Genomic DNA, 11632 nt, shown 5'->3' with positions numbered 1-11632 from the left:
AGAATGACAGCGTCGCTATGTGTACATATATGAACGAGGTATGTTCATATCAGTGTGTTAATGGCCCTCAGCTATGTTACTGCGTACACCACCACACTGGAAATACATTGTGGACGGTTTTTTGCCAGGGTGGGGAAAGTGCCGCCGATATTAACCATTTTGCATGAGTTTCGGCCTACAGCAATCTATTCCTACAACAAACAATAAATCAATCAATACCACAGACTCGGGGACGACGTCCAGCCCCGAAGATGGCGTAGAGAGAAACGTCCACAAAGCAGCGCTTATCGCAGTAACAAATTATCTAAGGCAACGTTTACGACGTCTGCACTATGACAAATTACCGAAAATACGTTTGGACTGATTGTGCTTATTAAACCCAATTTGCTGTTGAGATTGTTCTTTTGGGCATAGCAGCATGGTGTGGCGCACCGAACCATCATGTGCATGAATGTTTGAGTTTTGCTTTATCGTAGGCGAAATTTAAGACACGTTGATGTTCTTTTTTATTCATTCATGCTTTTAGGTGGTAGGCCATCGAACAGCGCCAACGGCATGGGCTGGTGAACAATAACGTGAATGAGCCGTCAATAAATTAAATAAACAAAAAAAAGTTAGAGATGACTGCTCAAGAAACGTGAGAAACATTCAATTAGTGGTGAATGCTCGAAACGTAACAAGTGCATGCCAACCGTTTTGAAATTTGATATCACGCTGGTGGCGTTTCCTGGAAAGGATGGACCTGGAATAATGCACAGCCGGAAGCTGTTCGCCGGTGGCGCCGTTCGGCATACGGTTCTAGGACAAGAAGAAGAAAAATCAGTTGACCTTTCGTCGTTTTGCCTTCTTGTCGACTGGTGAGTGGCGACTGCAAAATGGCCACGGCTGCATGGAGAACTGTAAAAGGGCAAAATGTTAAAAATCTGACACACCAATATGGCGAAAGTCTAGATGACAAAAGTCTGTGAAATGACGACATGTAATAAGTCGACATGCTTAATTGGCAAATGGCTACCTGGCGAACTTCACGTGCTTAGACGCCGACATGCCAGAACAGCGTACAACAAAAAGCACTGCTAAACGGTCCTGTTTGAATAAATGGTGACATGGAAAAACGGCGACACGACAAAATGTTTGCTGACTGGCTTCTGGCCCCACAAATTCGGATGGCGCATTGCCTACTAGAGGTAAGTATTCAGTGTCGATATATTGGAATGTGCAACCGAATATTTGAATCTGCCGAACATTCTTATGCCAGAATGAGCACTCGAATATTCTGAAACATCCAAATACTCAAATCGGGAGAGTACAAACTCAGCGCAGCACACAACTCACCCAAATGCGTCAGGCATATTCTACCAGCTTTCGAAGCAATACAAGCTTCCATGTACTCCGTGCCAGCTTCTGATCGTCAATAAGGCTGGCCGGTACTATAGCTGCATAGGGAATATCGACTCTAGGGCGACGCGGAGGCGGCGCAGCGTTACGTTGCGGAGGAGGTACATTCCCATCTATCACTCTCTGGATAGCCGCTTGTTGTTATACTGTTCGGGGGTCATGTATTTTGCACTTGTAAGACGGCTTACTAATAACAGCATCCATGTTTCAGGCCCAGGTCTCAAAGGCTCGGGAACTAAAGGGCAAAAACCTTCATAGCTTTTCTGCCGTGTTAATCGCCGCAGCTCGTGGGCGCCGGCCGGCGATACATGACGATGTAGCGTCTGAAGCTTTTCACCGTTGTCATACCATCCGGTGAAAGTATCTCCGAGCTAGACGTAAAAATATGCTTAAAACAGATGCTTGGCTTGCGTCTGCAGGTCTACAAATGAAGATCAAAACAAAAATTGGTCATTACTCTTCCGTCATTATTAAAAGCAAACTAAAGCGTATCTAATGCATTTAGCACCTGTGAAACCTGCAATCGTGGCACTGCCTGAATGGCTCAAGGTGGTGTTCTACATTTTAAGGCGTTTTGAGCTGAAATAGCTGTCTGAAAGGGCATGTTCCACCTTTAAAAATACTCAAGGAAGTATAAGTTACGATGAAACAAGCTCTAATGGTATAGTTCTAAGTGGAAAAGATCGCTCTAGACTGCGCAATCTCTGTTTAGTAAATATGCTCCTTAATGCGTCAGGATTTCATTACGTTATCCTATCTCGCACAACATCGATTGAGAGCCCATTGACGGCCGTTACACCCTGAAATCGCGCTCACGAATGCCAGATATGAACGCATCGACAATCATATTTTGCTTGGCCTTGATCACCGCATGGGTGGTGGAAAGCAGGATTTGAATGACGTCGGTATAACGTGAATGCCAAGGTGACTTTGAAATATTCTCCCCGAAATACCCTTCCCATTTTCACGAGTGTGTAGCTTAGAAACTAGGGGGGCTGAGGTCTTGAGAGCAGCAGGGTTGTGAACAGCATCGAAGGGTCTTTAAGACGGCGATTTTAGTTTAAAACTCCATATAAACGTGGACTATTCCCTATGAGGATAATTCGGTGCAGGTCACGGCCCTACACTCCTTACGACCTAAAAACCATTAGAGCTACATGCCTGCAAAGATGAGCAGACGTTTTCGTGGGGACTATTTCAATGTACGACCTAAAAACCATAAGAGCTACATGCCTGCAAATATGTGCAGACGTTTTCGCGGAGACTACTTCAATGTCACTCAGGCATGCATGACGTCATAGAAAGATCATTAAAATGCTGCCACCCCATTGGATTTGAAAGCTTTTTGACCTGAGACGACCGGTTAGCCGAGTCGGGTGCCTAGGATAAGCCGATCGGTCCACGGCCAGGCGGTTAGCTGGAAACCACTCTTGGTCAGTACGCCCCGACATTAATGGAGTTGATAATCGCTTGGCGTGGACTAGCAAGCGACCACGCGGCAGAGGGGAAGAGAGGTCTTAAAGATGCTGAAGAGCATGACACCGGCCGAGCGCGGCCGGAGGACACCGCCGAACAAAGAATAAGTCGCGTCTCACCACGTTCCGTCGTCCATCACTCAGTCCTGGAAAGGTGTCGGGCCAATCTCGGGCCAATGCTGCTGAATCAAAGGACACCATCGCCCATCCGGTCCATAGCTCCACTGAAATGAAAGGCAGTAGCCACGGCGACATGTGCGGCGACGACCCAACGAGGCAGACATCCGACGGCGTCTACCCAACTGTCTTCAGTGGAACGGCAAGGCCTAAACGCCCACGTGAAGGGGTAATAGATTGTGAGTCACGAGCTGAGCCGACAACTGACTCTGAGGTTGACCTAGATGTCGGTCATTGTTAGTGCTGTCAAGTATAGTTAGAAGCTGACAGTTGGCTTCAAGGCACTAAACCAAGAACATCTTCTTACATATTTCGGGAAACGCCGGTTAGGTGGGGACGGTCCAAACAATTTTTGAAAGCCTTTACGCTTTTACAATTTTTGAAAGCTTTTACGAGCGAGGGTTCGAGACCGGTGAGTTTTATAAGAGTGGTGAGAACATTCCTAGTCGGACGCTCCGTACTGGCGCAATTGTCACGCCTCAGCTCTCCGGCATTCCGCATCATTGCAACTATTAATCGTAATTTCACGCAGTTTCAGCAAAACTGGGCGACGCTCTGTGTGTATTTGGTTATTGACTCTAACCGAGGCACTTGGCTGCAACCTGTTTTTAACAGTCATGATTCTCCTACTGCGTTGTAATGTCAACATTATGTAGTACTTCCTATTATATATATATATATATATATATGTATATATATGCATATGTATATGTGTGTGTAATAACCATATATAATATATGGTATTGTCGCGCACGTCACTGTATTCGGCGACGAAAGAGAAAATGTGGCAGTAGTTGCCCTTTGTTTTCTTCAGTTAAAAACCGAAGCCCCCGTGTGGTACGACACAAGGGTAATCATCCACACCTCAGGACTCGGGCTGTCGACTGGCTGATTGCGGCCGAGTGGCCGGGACTAGCACTGCTGCGTTGGTCGTGCTGGTCCGGTTTGAAACTTCGGTGCCGGCATCGAGGTGATGCCGGCCCCGGAATGACAGACAGGGAGGCGCGTCCAGAGAGGGACGGATCACGAAGAGCAAAGAATATTGTGCTGTCAGGTTGCACACAAAGTATATTAACGATATGGCTCGGTTCGACTACCACACTTGAGAGCAGCAAACATCTGTCTGGTTCCGGTAGTCAATATGCCAATAGCGGCCAACAATGGCTATGCTATCAACCGTTCTGTGGTAAGCATATCACTAATATCATTACCTAACATTAACAGTGCAGCGAAGCTATAGGGACGCACACAGTTCACACCCGACGCACAATGCCACACACACAACAGCACTCGTTGGCGCCACCTATTGGTGACCCACACGACTAGGTGTTGACTTCGTGCAGTTACAGTATTATATATATATGTAATAACAAACATGCGTGTGTAAGAGTTCCGCCGCAATTACGGCTAATGTGGTCAAGCCTGGAGTACAGACGTTTAGCGTGTCCGCCAAGTGGTGCGAGAGGAGTCGCTGGGTCATCACGTCTGTGCGGCTGGGTCACCACGTCTGGGCGGCTGGGTCGCCACGTCTGGGTGGCTGGGCCATCACGTCTGGGCGGCTGGATCATCACGTCTGGGCGGCTGGGTCATCACGTTCAGGTGGCTCGTTCACCACGTCTGGGTGGCTGGGTCACCACGTCTGGGCGGCTGGGTCACCACGTATGGGCGGCTGGGTCACCACGTCTGGGTGCCTGGTTCATCACGTCTGGGCGGCTGGGTCACCACGTCTGGGCGGCTGGGTCGCCACGTCTAGGTGGCTGCTTCACCACGTCTGGGCGGCTGGGTCACCACGCCTGGGTGGCTGGGTCAGCACGTCTAGGCGGCCGAGCGGTGAGGTGTCCGGCTGTCTCGTCCGTCACATAGACTGTGCGCGGACCAAACTCAGTTTTAATGTCGGGCGGGCAGAGATGCAGCCGTGGCTGTGCCGTGGGGCTTACGAGTAGGGGAGATTTCTGGGCAGAAATAGTGAGGCTGAGCAGAAATAAGTCACTCCACGTACTTTCGAAATACATCAGACACAGGATTCTTCTGGAATTTGAGTAATTTTTTTTCAACACTGGGCGCCTGAAGTCCTTAGCTAAATAATTTCAACACAAGACTCTTCGTTGTTAATTTGGGAACAGTCCAGTTCGTAAAAGACAAGGTCCTTCCCTTGAGCAGAATCATCTTGAATGCTGTCGTCTTTATGCTTGTTTAAGTTATGAACTGAAATGGGGCCGTCAACTACGACGTGATAACAAATTTACCACAAAGTGGTGTTCGGTTCCCATCCGTGCTGTGCACAATGTGCAGGCCAAATCCCTGCAATTTTTAGTTGTTTTTTTTATTACTACAGCGTAAAGGCAAAACTCCCAGTATAAAGGCAGACATTAAATTTATGGGGAGGCGTCCCCTAGTTTTCTACACTATCAGCTAAAACACGGCATTGGAGTCAGCTCATCTCGTTCAAGGGCTCTCAAAACTTGGCCACTGTTTTGCGGGGCCGTCGTTTATGCTAAACTGCGTTGACGATAACGACACCGTGGAATACTTTACAGACCTCTGCTTCAGCACGCTCCCGGGTGGGGGTTCAAGTTGATCCCCCAAAAGTTTTTCCAGAATGGTTTCCGAACTGCGCAACGCAGCCGCGCCAAAATTTGCATAGCTGTCGACAGTTGAATAGCAGATCGATTGGCATCAAAAATTTAGATGTACCTAGTAAGGTCACTGACCTATGGCAAGTCAAAGTCAGGTCATGGTTTCAGCGAAGTCAGTTTCTAGGGAATCATTCAATCTGATGCAGCAATGCAGTGTTAGACGAAACCATACGTCCCTGAGATGCTTTCTTAGGCAACACAAATATTGAATGAGCAGATTACGTTAGCCTAAGGTCAGGTATAAAAGCCAGACCAAGGCCAAAACCAACCTGCTTTATTACTCTAAGGCTTACTATATGGGATAGTTCCTGATGTTCATTTGGAATTTATTGATAGCGGGAACCGCATTATACATCTTCCATTGACTTCTTAAGGGTCAGAATGGAATATTGACCTGAAAGGACCCAGGTCAGCGTCTTTAAGGAGCATACTGCCTCACGTAATCTTTGTCGCTTATTCAAATGCAAAACCCAGAGCAGTCTTGTATGATTTTGGTCACCATGACCTTCAAAAGGTCAAACAAGGTCACTGACTTTAACTGAGCATGTGACCTTTTGCTTAGAAACAGTTATCTAGGTTATGGGGCACTTTGGAGACCAAACTGAAATTTGACATTGTTTGACCTTATTTGACCCGAAGTTCATGACCTGGGAACCTAAAACTTTGACCTAAGTGAGTTCACGTACAGGTCAGCACACCCTGTAAATTTAGTGTCTCTAGCTCTCTTAGTTTCCAAGATCTCAGGAGGTCAACTTGACCCCCTCCCCCCCCCCCCACCCGAGCGAAGAGTATCTAGCCGGCCACCCGGGCGCGTATTAATGCACCTCACATGCAGACCAAACGCGAACACCTCTCTGTGCAAGGTGCGACAAATTCTGCGGAGAAGCATGGGTTTAATCATCAGCTCAACACCTGTGAGCAACAGGTGGCGCCTGAATAAAAAAACCTGCCAAACAAAAATGGAACAGCCATGGTCCTGTAGGACGCCGTTTGCAGTACGGAAAGTAAAGTATTCGCAGGTAGCAAACCATGTCGCCCACCGGATTCCACCCGCTTCAAATTGTATTATGCTCAATTTACAGCATTCCAGCTGTTCTGAACGCTCACATAGAATACTGTTGAGCAAATGCTATTTCGACCTACTTTAAATGCATACCTGAACGGCGTGCGTGTGCCTGTGCGCGCTTATTAACCTGAGCCCGGTCGGGGCTGAGACAATTGCGCTCGGCTCGGGGAACTTGACACTCCCCCCCCCCCCCCCCGGATCTCCAACTTCCACGCGTCGCGTGAGAAAGACAAAACTACCGGTGTTAAGGTCTCGTCACATCATGAAGAATGCATCCCAACTTTTTGTTTGCCTTAGGTCAAATGTGAGGTCACCAGAGGCCACGAAAGAAAAAGAGGTCGTGCTGACATATGCAGTTAAAACGTGTGTTGGCACGTTAAGACGGATGTTGAGGCACAGAAATAAGTCCTTACGATAGTGGTGAGTCCGTTTTTACCAGTTCTGTTCCCAACAAAGGCCAAATCAGGTCAAGTCACCGTCCAAAACTGGTTTATCAGAAGCCTACAAAAATGATAGTTTTTGGTTTCCTTTCACGATGTTATTTTGACTAAGTGCAAGCGTTATTTTGCCCCTGTGTGTCCCTGACAGATACAGGGGCTCCGACCAGTGTAAATCACTGGTTCCGGCACCGTCCCTGCTTGGGAAACGGGCCCTCAGGCCCATGCCGACAAGGGGCCTACTGTGCGTTACTGGTGGTGTCTGACTGACATATAAGCCCTTATTGATTCTAGGGCCCCTGGTTAGCGCGCAGAGCCCTCTGTTTGGCATTGAAGTGCCCGGTTCCGCGGACCAGGGCCCCTTAATGCGACCTCCGGCGTGCCTTTCGGACTCCTCAGGCGCTCTAATAGAGTCCTTAATTATAAGTTCCGAGTGGTCCTTCGGGACCCCTCAGAACCTGAGGAGAGGGACACTTGCCCCCATGTACCCCCTGGCTGTGTCATTGCCTTCTGACATATCCTGGTTGATATCTGAACATAAGAACCCCAAAATCATAATCGGGGGGGGGGGGGGGCAATTTGACGAAGCATAGCCTGAGCGTGACCAGGGGAGGGAGGGATGGAGAAGGTAACGCTACGTTCTGGTGTGTAACGCTGTGGTTGCAAGTCATGCCATGATTTTTTATAAGTTTTAAGCCGCAATGAATGGAACCGCTGGCTTCCTACCTATAAAACACACGGAGATCAATAACGGGTGTGTTGCTTCCGACCAACGCGTCCGGTAGTGCTCTTCACGCCAAACACAGCGTACGCAAAGGGGAAAGGGTATTCATCCAACGCAACCAGTATGTAGCTGCGACAGAGCAGGAGGCTGAAATGGCCAAACATCCGTCGCTTAGTTAATGAATGTTCGGCCAGAAAGGAACGAACCACTCTCGTGCTAATCCCGTTGAAGCAGCTTCAGCACTCTCCACAAATCCCGGCTGTCATAGGAGTGTAGCTTTGGTAAATGATTGTGTAGGGGGGGGGGGGGGGGGGGACGGAGCAGCCGGGGACCAGGCAACCTAACCTTCCGCTGAAAATTAGTGCTCCTTATCAGTCTTAACGCTCTTTCTTTTAACCTATAGCAATTCTATGTTTTTGATTTTTGAGTCATTCTTGGAAAAGTCCTCTACTGGAGCACTATTATAGTCGTGGCAAGCAAATGATGTTTGGAAAAGGCAGCCATTGAACGTTATTTCAATTTTTGTACCATGCTTAACAGGACAACTCATCATCAGCGACCAGGGCCCTCGCAACAGGATACAGATCGGTACCCATTGTGCGTCAACTTCTGTGTTCATCTTGGTTGAACTGGACATCTTTCCTCATATGAATATGCGCTGGCAAATAGAAGTTCTAGGTAATGCTAATATATGCAAAAACTCGCTGGGAAAACTTATAGGATACACACCATACCATAGTCATAACCGTCGTACTCCATGCACCACCATAGCCATATCGATAAATATGTCTCAATGCTTTGACATCGCAGCCCCAATCATCTCCTCATGAAAATACCACGCCCACGCGCGCCAACGCTTTTTTCCTTTTGTGTTTAGGAAGTAGTCGGATCCGGGGCCTCTTAAAAACAGACTGGTTTTACGTGATGCCTAAAAATTGGCCTCAGCTGTGAAATAAAGAGGCATTGGTACGCAATTATGGCGCATATATTTCTAAATAGTAATGCTGCTAAACCAGAGCTGTAATGTGACATTACAGCGTAGGTTTCTTAACTTTCATTATTTCAACTTCTAGTTCAATTTTAACTTCTTAACTTGTGTTAACTTTTAACAGGTTCTTTACTTCACTTCGGGATTACGGTAAATTAGCTGCCTATTTCTATCAAGCCCCTTTCTTTTCTATCGTTCTTGAGAATGTAAACAATTTGAAACCGCCAGTTTGGAAGCAAAGTGGCGCGGCGGGTTTCATCACACAGCAACCGTATAACATTGGTGGAATATGATGCATTAGTGAGCCAGTGCTGTTCGGCTCCCGTACAGTAATCCCACAACAGTTTGAAAGATTTCAGGAGCGACGTCAGTTACTTATTCTCGTGCTGCTGTAAAAACGTGCTCAAACAGTTGGGAACGTGCTGCTTCCCGAATTCTATTAACACGTTTTCATCGGACGTGTCTGGTAAGTTACCAGAGGCATGTAAATGGGCTGCTAGCAACCATGGCTGAAAAGCGCTAGTATGGGTTTGATACTGTCACTGAAAATCAGCACATCAGAGCATGGTGCTGATGTTCTTGCCTTGCATCCAATGGCATGCATGAGAGTTTGACAAAAGCATTATGTGGTCACTGCTTAATAGCATTGTGAAAGACTAAAGAATGTGAAGCAGAAGTGGAAAATGAGCTGAAGAGGCCTCCTTAGGCTGTTTTTTCTCTAAGCTGCTTGGAAAAGGAGTTTCCATGCCCCAGCCAGCCTGCAAAATGAAATGAGGTACTCCAAATGTTTCTGCATGTTTCTCTCTCAAGGAATTATGATGTTGGAGAGGTTGTTTCAGGCCAAATTGTACAATTTAGCCTGACCTGAGCTTACTGCATGGGAGCACAAGGTTGTGTGCACCAATGCCGCATGGGCGTCATGCATGTTTTTTTTTTGCACTGGTGTCATGGTGCCCCCATGTTTGTTTGTTTTTTTGCAAAGAACAAACCAATGGTCCATATTAATATGGTGGTGGTTGGAAAGATTCAACTTAAGATTTAGTTTTGGTTTCCTCCTTTCTGAGATGTTCTTTTGCCAATGCTTGTTATGCTATGGAAAACTGAGCTGTAAGTAACATGTTAAGTGCTTAGGTTTAATCATATTTTCTACATGGTTATGTAATTATAATTATCAAATAGAAAAATGCTATAATGTAATGTAAATTAGCTCCAGTGCATCAAGTGGCAAAGTTCCAAAGAATTAACAATGTTGATTGTGAGCAAAAATGTTTGTAACATGACTTGGAATATTACTTCTGGACAAAGTTATCACTCACATTATCAGATAGAGTGCATGCACATGCCAAAATTGTCATGTCGATACACCACTTTTTTGCTGATAAGTTTGCTTTGTTCTAAGCCATGTAATAATTGTCAGTTACAATTTCCTTCTGCCTTTTGCACATTCCATTCTTCAAACTGTGAGTCTTTGACATCATCTCATTTTGAAATAATGAAAAATGGTATGTTGCAAACAAAAATGCCAAAGAACAGGATATATCACCTGCTTGACTTGCAAAGCTAATACATTATTTTCAGGGGGGTTTGAGCTTTATCACTTTATGTCAGTGTGTCCAGTGTCAACACTGTGACTGCCATGTAATCCCACTTGTGCTCAGTTTGAGCAATCACAGAATGAGAGGCATCTTATTTCACATTTTGAAACCTAAGCTTGTTTCAGCAATGATAGTGCCCTACATGATAGGGCAGTAAGGTTTGATCATACTAGCCAAAAATCAGCCCTTGTAGCATGCCATATATAAATGATTGATGAGCTCCACTCATGTGCACACCATGCAGCCCATGATTTACCACCTGTGCTTACCACTTTTCACTGATCTGAAAGCAATTTGTGTGGAGATGTTAGTACATCATCAACCATTCAGCTCAGTTGTCTATGCTGGAGGGCCGGATTGAGTGACCACATGTGACCCATCTCCAGGTGGCTGGCGGTTGCCAGGAGTTGGGTGAGCGCCGGCCGCCACCCGCCGGTGCGCAGCCGTCCCCGAGCCGATGGGGGCCGACGTGGTGTCGGCGCCGCCGCGGCGCAGCGTGCTCTTCACCTCGCCAGCCATGCGGCGCAGCCTGGCGGCGGCCGAGGCGGCCAAGACGCCGCCGGGCTCGCGCCGCGCCAGCCACGCCGCCGCCGGCCAGCCCGAGCCGTTCGACATCCCGCAGGTACGGAGCGGACGCGCGCCGCGCCGGGGGCGCACCAGCGCGCGGTGTGGCGTGAGTGCGGCGTCCCCCGCGGCCACCGGCGGCTGGTATCGGCGGCTGGTGACAGCTCGCGCGGGGCGGCGCGCCCAGCCCGCCGGCGGTGCGCGTCCGCCGGTGCCGCCGCGGTCGGTCGGGGCTGCCCTCGGTGCACGCCGAGACACGCGAGCCACGCTCAGCCTGGCGGGGGATGGGTTGGATCGTCACACGGCGTAGCGGGGAGTGGCTGCCCGCGGATTGGACCCGAACTCACCGATGCGCTTCTCGGACGCCCAGAGAAAATGATGACGTTTGTATCGACCCGTTCCGGGCATGGACAATCTGGGTCGGTACGCCGCTGCTTCTCAAGTGGTCGGGATTGGCGACAAAATGACATTCAAGTCTGCTTCAGTCATTATCTGCAATCCAATGTGTGCGATTCATGTCCGCATCTCAGGCATTGGTTTCCGGCCTGATTCGGCCTTGGCTGACCCTTGCT

The sequence above is a fragment of the Pollicipes pollicipes genome, unplaced genomic scaffold (assembly GCF_011947565.3).
Source record: "Pollicipes pollicipes isolate AB1234 unplaced genomic scaffold, Ppol_2.1 Scaffold_3087;HRSCAF=3621_pilon_pilon_pilon, whole genome shotgun sequence".
Lineage (NCBI taxonomy): Eukaryota > Metazoa > Arthropoda > Thecostraca > Pollicipedomorpha > Pollicipedidae > Pollicipes > Pollicipes pollicipes.
The sequence above is the reverse complement of the archived record's forward strand: the minus strand, read 5'-3'. Positions refer to the sequence as shown.